Source organism: Papaver somniferum, chromosome 6, assembly GCF_003573695.1.
Source record: "Papaver somniferum cultivar HN1 chromosome 6, ASM357369v1, whole genome shotgun sequence".
In the NCBI taxonomy this organism is placed as follows: domain Eukaryota; kingdom Viridiplantae; phylum Streptophyta; class Magnoliopsida; order Ranunculales; family Papaveraceae; genus Papaver; species Papaver somniferum.
The window spans coordinates 173,712,736-173,719,967 of NC_039363.1; the positions used below are offsets into that span (position 1 = coordinate 173,712,736).

Here is a 7,232-nt window from a genome sequence, read left to right on the forward strand (position 1 = left end):
AGCTCGGTGGTGGTTGTGGTGGTGGCAGAGAGTTGGTGATGGCAGCGTTTTCTCTGCAGACAGTGAGGGAGAAGATGGAGTCGATAGAATTGGAGAAGGTGCGTTTGTTTTGCGGGTATAGGTGTTAGGTGTTGTAGTGTTGAGCGGTTGTAGAAAATTCGATGTCCAGCGAAGATGATACGTTGGATGATCACATCTGGATTAAATCGAACGGCTAAGATGGAACAGGCTTGCAGCGACCGTTGGATGCGTGATACAACAATTCTGACGGCTTAGATTGGAGTTAGGTACTATGATGTTTGACAGGAGCTTCAAGATTTGATGATCGGTGATGAGGCGACCGTTGGATGATGTGATGGATCCAATCTGACGACTCTCATGGAAACGGGTATGGATATTGGAAATGGATTTGGGTAAGGGTTTTGGGCCTTGGGTATGCCAAGCCCATATCTTCTTTAAGGACAATTCTTCCTCTTCAAGCCCACTTCTAGTTGATCCGGCTCTTGCAAACATCATTCTTCGCTGCCTTTCTGCGGGAGTCTTTGCCGTTTCTTTGCTCTTTTCGCTCCGTGAGTTAACCAAGCTTTATTTAGTACCTAAAAATGCAAAATTAATTAATAAAAATATTTATTCTTGAAAAAAATGGAAATACAGAATATGGGATAAAATGTAGAATTAATGCACAAAAGATGAGTTAAATGCCAAGAAAAATATATAGAAATATGCACTTTTTAGCACTCATCATGTACTGACTCATATTGATATGTATTGACATCTACTGTAGGATGAAAAGAGAGCATGTTATATGCAGTACATATTGGCATGTGCTGACTCATATTCATATGTATTGGCATCTACTGCAGAATGAAAAGAGAGCATGCTATATGCAGTACGTATTGGTAATACATACTACACGATCTGTCTAATGAAACTAAACAGAACAGCAGCAGAAAAACGTAGAAAATACAAAAATCAGATTACAAAAGACAGAACAAAAATCATAAAAAGAAATCATACCTTGTTCGAATCTGAGATAAACCTAATTCTAAGCTCAAATACCTAATTGAAACACACAAAAATCACGAAAATTACTTAAAAAACGAACGGAAATTACTTAGAAACTGAATTGACATTGTAAATCATCATAAAAAAAAATCATAAAAAGAAATCATAAAAAGATAACAATGTACATCATATACAATTATCCTGATAGAAATCGGATCATAATAAACCTAATTATTCATCAATATTTCTAGAACAACAGCAGAAGAGGATGGTTGAAAAGATAAATACCTTGGTTCGAAGCTCAGATGACTTAATTTGAAACTCAGAAGAACCTAATTCGAAGCTCAGATGAAGATGATTGAAAAACAGTACCAGAAATTGATTCTATCAAAAACGCAGAGTGAGAGAAACCGATCTGAGAAGAAAAAAAGAGGAAAGAAACTGACTTGGTTTTATTTTCGTCACTTTGAGTTGCATAAGGGTATGTTGGGAATATTTGAAAGCTGGTCTTGTGTCAACCGCACGTGGATGGACTAGGGGATAAAGTTTCTGGTCCAAAAACATGTTTGTGGACCAGCGGATAAATCAATTCTGGGAGTGGACTAGCCAGTAACCGGTTCCCTCATTTCTGGACTAGCCAGTAATTCCTATGTGTTTTTAAGAAGAACTAAGCCCAAGCCTCTCAACCTCACCAATGAAAGGTAATAGTAGTCCCACATTGTCTAGTCAGGAAAACTGATAACGAAAATGATCCTATAAGAGAAGCTTGAAATTAGCCTTGAAACCATACTTACCTGGACGGGGTCTATGATTGATCATGAAGGATCATGGCCTAGGTTAGTGACTTCCATTGCACTTTGGTAGGGTGCTTGCCTAAGATCTCCCCATTCAGGGAGAGTCTACGTCACAATTTGTTCCTGAGGGGAAACGCGTCCGCGCGGCCCCTGCCAATGTTTACAAACCCGAAGTTTCAAATATTGTGATTCAGAAGGAACCTTATAAGGGGACTTGAAAAATTCAACAAAGGAAATTGAATGAGTCCCCTTGAAAAATTCAACAAAGCAATTGAAGGAGCATCTCACAATGAAATGGAACCTGAACTCAATTGGACATGCTCAGAAATACAAGTATCGTGGTTATTATCGTGAGCAACGTATGAGTACCCATTTTCGATGTGTTGAGGCGGATCGCAGTGTTAGATCCATTGAGATGGCCTTTGAAGTTCGCTTGGAGCTTAATATGTTATTATGATTATTATTATTATTATTTTTATTATTATTATTATTTTTTTTTAATTGCCACCAAGGCTATATTGAAGAAAAAAAGAGTTAATTACAAAGATTTGGCAGGGAGTCGAGCAACAAGTTGTGCTCCCACACCTTTTTGAATAATAATACCTAATCTATGGAAGAGAGAACTACCCAAGTTATTATTAACATCATGACTTTCCATACAGTTTTTCAAACGATTTACAAGGACGATAATGTCATCACCTAATTCACCTAAGGTTGAGAAGGCTAGAACCCCAAATTCATATCCATGAGTCAGACATAGACTGGCGTATTTGTTACGTTTGCGAGTAATAGCTGCTGATATTGCATGCCCTGGAGTGAAGGACCGATTCCCACCTTTAGAAAATGGTGAAACACCTGTCACATCGAAACATGTATCTTTGCCATTCTCCCAATTTAAGACCATAATATCTGCTGGTTTAAGGGGTGTGTTCGTGTTGGAGGTAAGTCCTAACGAAGCTTCCTTCCTGGCTGCCACTCCGGCCTTATAACATAATTCCACAAAGAGGTCTCGTACCATGTCATGTCTGTATTTAAGGCCCACTTCGCTTGCACAATGGATTGCGTGATCACCAAAACGATCCATTTCGCGTTTACAACATGAGCATGTACTATTCTCCTCAAAAAGGGGGATACCCAGACGGTATTGAAGCACTGATCTGAACTGACGTGGCCCGATGGACTGGTTAAGACCTTGAATTGGAATAGCTTTTAAATAATCCTGTGCGTGTGGTTTTTTGTTACACTGCCATAAGATTGAGTCCCTCGTAGATAACGTGTAAGAAGTGCGTATATTCCTAGTGACTACTTCAAAATAACGACTCGCCAGTTGATGCATAGGTTGTGGGGTGAAATCGTTAATGTTAAAAGTAGCCGGGCATAAGTCACAGGTACTTACGTAATCATCTAGTGCTTCTTGGAAGTTTGGACTCGGGTCTGTCGTACACTGAAGGATGGAGCTTTGGAGTTGTCTTGTTTGGAGGCATGATGCAATATAGCAATACTTGGTGGTATCAGCCATGGTGTATATTCCCAAACCTCCATCAGCAAATGGTAGTCTTTAAGCCTTTTAATGCAGTCCATTAGATGTGTAGTCTTATCAATCCTGGCTGAGATGATATCACTGCAGTATTGGTTGTTTGTACTTACAGGTCCACCTAATAGTTTTACTCCATCAACAGGTCTTCCAACAGCAGATGGGAACACACCATCTTCACAGCATCTCGGGTCTGGTGTAGGCCAAAAGATTTCAGTCTTCCTGATGTTTAGGCATAATCCTCTTGCTGGACCATCTTGTTGTAAGATCTGAAGGCCTTTTGCAACTTCCAATGTGTCTCCGATTAGAGTGCCATCGTCTAGATACCACGCATGAAGATCCAACTTGCAAGTGGAAGATATTTTGGTTACAAGAGGCTGGAGCACCAGGGAGAAAAGCAATGGACCTAGGGGATCTCCCTGTTGGAAGCCTTGTGCAGAAAACAAGATGGATTCGTTGTAGTACAGTTTTGCAGGCTGTGCATGACAAAACTCGACCGATTTCGAAATGCTTGGACATCTGATACGCACCTCGTTGAGCATGGCAGTTCTGTCGACAATGTTGAATGCATTAGTGAAGTCGATCAGTAACATTGTTGTGGTGTTTTGATCTCCTTTAAGCTCTAAAAATCTGTTGACAGAATGTACGATGCCTTCACCTCCGCAGGGGATTCCTACCCCAAACTGGTGATTTCCTAGATAACTTGTCATGTCTTTGAGTACAGATGTTGCTGCTAGTTTCGAGCATAATCTTCGCCAGATCGTTCCAACAGTGATTGGCCGTAGACCACCACCAGGTTTGAGCAGAGGTGTTAGTGGTGCGCTGGCGATGTATTCTCCCAGAGTGGACGGGCATTTGCCAGCAAGCCAGAGATTGATGACACCGGTAATGGACACAAGGAGTTCATCAGCCACTGCTGCTGCCGCTCCACTGGTTGCATCCAGTAAATGCTGAGCTCGGAGTCCGTCTCGACCACATGAGGTGCCTTTTGGGAAACTTCTCAGAGCTTTAATCACTTCCTATACATTTACAGACACAGCATCTGCATTAGGATTGTCAGTTGGGATGATAGGGGCCCTTGCTTGTGGGTGTTTAAGCTGTAGTTCGTGGAGAGTATCTGTATTGGATTCAGCAACCCCACTAGAAGATAGAATACGTATTGCAGCAGTGTAATGTCCTTGGATCAGTTTCTTCATGCATGCTTCTGTGTTGGTTTTAGGCTTTTTCTTCTTTGCAGGCTTGCGTCTCTGCTGTAGCGTTTCTTGTTCTTTGATCTTACCTAGTAAGCGCTGAATAATAGAGATACACCCACCTGGTTGGCTCCATTCAGTCAGGGATTGATTGATAGCAGCAATTTGGAGTTTCTTACGTGTTCCGGACCTTTCTTCAGTTGTATTGGTTGGCATGTACAGATTAAGTGTACAGATTGGAAGTAATAATAGTTCTAGCCATGCCGATAAGTCGTGGTATTTGTTAATAACTCTGTCTAATGCTGTCTTGAGAATCCTAGAAAAATGCAGTCTGCATGGTGGTGGAATGCATGCTGTTGTGGTTATTCGCTTCTGGTAGACTAAGTTTAAAAGTTCTAGAGATAATCCATGTGTTTCGTCTGTTACAGGGGTTGTAGAAGAGGATGCTCCAATCTCTTCAGTTCCAGGGGATACAGCCACAGGTTTAACAATCCCGAATATTAGAATATCATTGTTGGGTCTGGTAAGGATGTTTCTATTGTGTGGACGGCATGGTCTTTTCCAAGATTGTATCTTCATGCATTCTCCACACAACCACATCTGTAACTGAACTAAAAGTCGTTCCCATGCAATATAAACAGGTTCATGGATTCTGATACGTTCTTTGCAAAGAAGAATATTGCTTGAGGAGTGCCAATGTAGATCACGAATGTGTCTTAGGATTGATGTCTTGGCATAACCTATGCCATTAACACCATCTTGGCATTCTTCGAAATTCTTGTAAGGGCAGTGAACCAGCATGTCATCAATATGTTCTTCGTAAGAGAAGGAGTGATCAGTAATGGGGACATTATCTTCAGTTTCATAATCCTGTGGGCTAGGGTTTCTTCGTGTTCTAGGCATTACAGAAACTCATGTAACTGCCGTAACTGCTAAAAAGATGGCGGTGGTGAGTGCGATGGCAGTGAAGGGTATCCTGAACAACTGATGCAACAATAGATGGCAGTGGTGAGTGCGATGAGGAAAGTAGAAGATGATATTAATTTAACAACAGTTATATACACAGAGCGTGAGTTGCAGGAGATGCATAAAACTATGAAAACCTAGGGGATAATACTATGAAAAGATGCAGGGCAAGACAGTGATGAAGAAGGTATAAGATGGGTGAAGTTTGCTGATGAATTAAGGTATAAAAATGGAGAAAATATTACTGCAGGTTTTCAATCGCCTACAGGAGATGGCTCTGCCATTTTTTTAGTGGGAGTTATGACGGTAGTTGTAGTTCCTATAAATAGACTATTTGTGTTAGTGATAGACGCATTTATGTGTCTAATATAGCTCATTTGTATATATTGTTAGTACTCGATATCGTACTTATTCGGTTATTTTATGTATTTGTAGGTGTTTTTGGAAGAATAAAGCTTTTGCCGCGAAATTGGCTAAAAAATGGTTTTTGCGCCCATGGGAGAAAATTACTATACGGACTCTCATTTTGGATAAGGGGTAACCTAATTACTAAGGGGTGACCCATTTCCAGGCATTTGGTAAAGGGAGACCGGAACTGGATAGGGGGAGGTCATCTTCAAAGTTTCAAAACTGGATTTTGGCGGGAAAAAAGGCAGCAGCGTCAACAGTTTTGGATCAAGGATTTGAGCGACCTAGCAGGCGATTCAATGGGCAAATTTGGTACCCACGGACTCTACAAGACATAAGGGACCTGTTAGAAGCGATTAGACCCATCTAATTGGGCTGGATAAGTCAGAAAATCCACACAAAGTCAAGACAGTGCACACGGTCCCTGTTTAGGGTTTTGAATTGGTTTGAAAGATTTGGGAGAGATTCTCGCGTGGGATATACTTCAAAACAGTTGAGTTCAAGTCAGAGAAGATTTTGGGAGCAATAGAATAGCTCACAGACGCATACAAAGATCGACAGATGGAATTATTGTTCAAACTGCACGTGAAGAATAAGAGATTTATTCTCGAATTTGATCGAGTTTCTAGGGAATCTGAAGGCTATATAAGTGTTAGTTTACATCAAAGAAAGGTTAGAAACCTTTAGGAGAGAGTTTAGAGTCGATGAGAGCCTAGGAGAAGCAATTATAGAGGAGACAACGCTGCTGCTGCTGCTGCCATTAAAGCTTCTGAAGAACACGAAGAACAGACTCGCAGAGTCAGTCGTTCTTCAGCAGACTTATTTTCATACCACTTGTTGTTTCACAGCAGTAGATAGTTATCGTTTACAGCAGTCTTAAATTACCATACCCCTTTGTAACAGTGGCGCTGTAACACCATTACAGCGTTGCAAATTTCTGTTTCATATTTATTCATCAATAAAAACACCTATTTTAGCCATGAATTCATCTTGTGAGTGTGTTTTGGGATGAGGAGCTAAACCCATTAGCCGAGACGACGGAGGAAGCCATTGGTCCATATTGATTGGTATAATTCTAATTTTATTATTTATTTGCAATATTATTATTTGATTATTTGCATGGAATTGAATTAAAATATTATTTTTATTGAATAGTTGTGAATTTTTGATGAAGCATGCTGGGTTTTAAAAACTTTTGATGTTTTATACTTTGTGATTACAATTATTACTTCAAAAATATATTTGAGGCAAATATTAGAATTATTTTTAAAGATAGAATTGCATGAATATTATTTAGAATTTACTATTTAATTGGTTAATGGTGGAATCCTAGTC

General features: G+C 40.1%; 1 non-coding gene across 1 annotated transcript; it reads left to right on the forward strand.

The window, feature by feature from the left end:
• Window positions 1-1,791: 1,791 nt before the first annotated feature.
• LOC113292047 lies at window positions 1,792-1,953 on the forward strand. Its single transcript, XR_003331691.1, has one exon. It is a non-coding gene; the product is annotated as a U1 spliceosomal RNA (small nuclear RNA).
• Window positions 1,954-7,232: the final 5,279 nt, after the last annotated feature.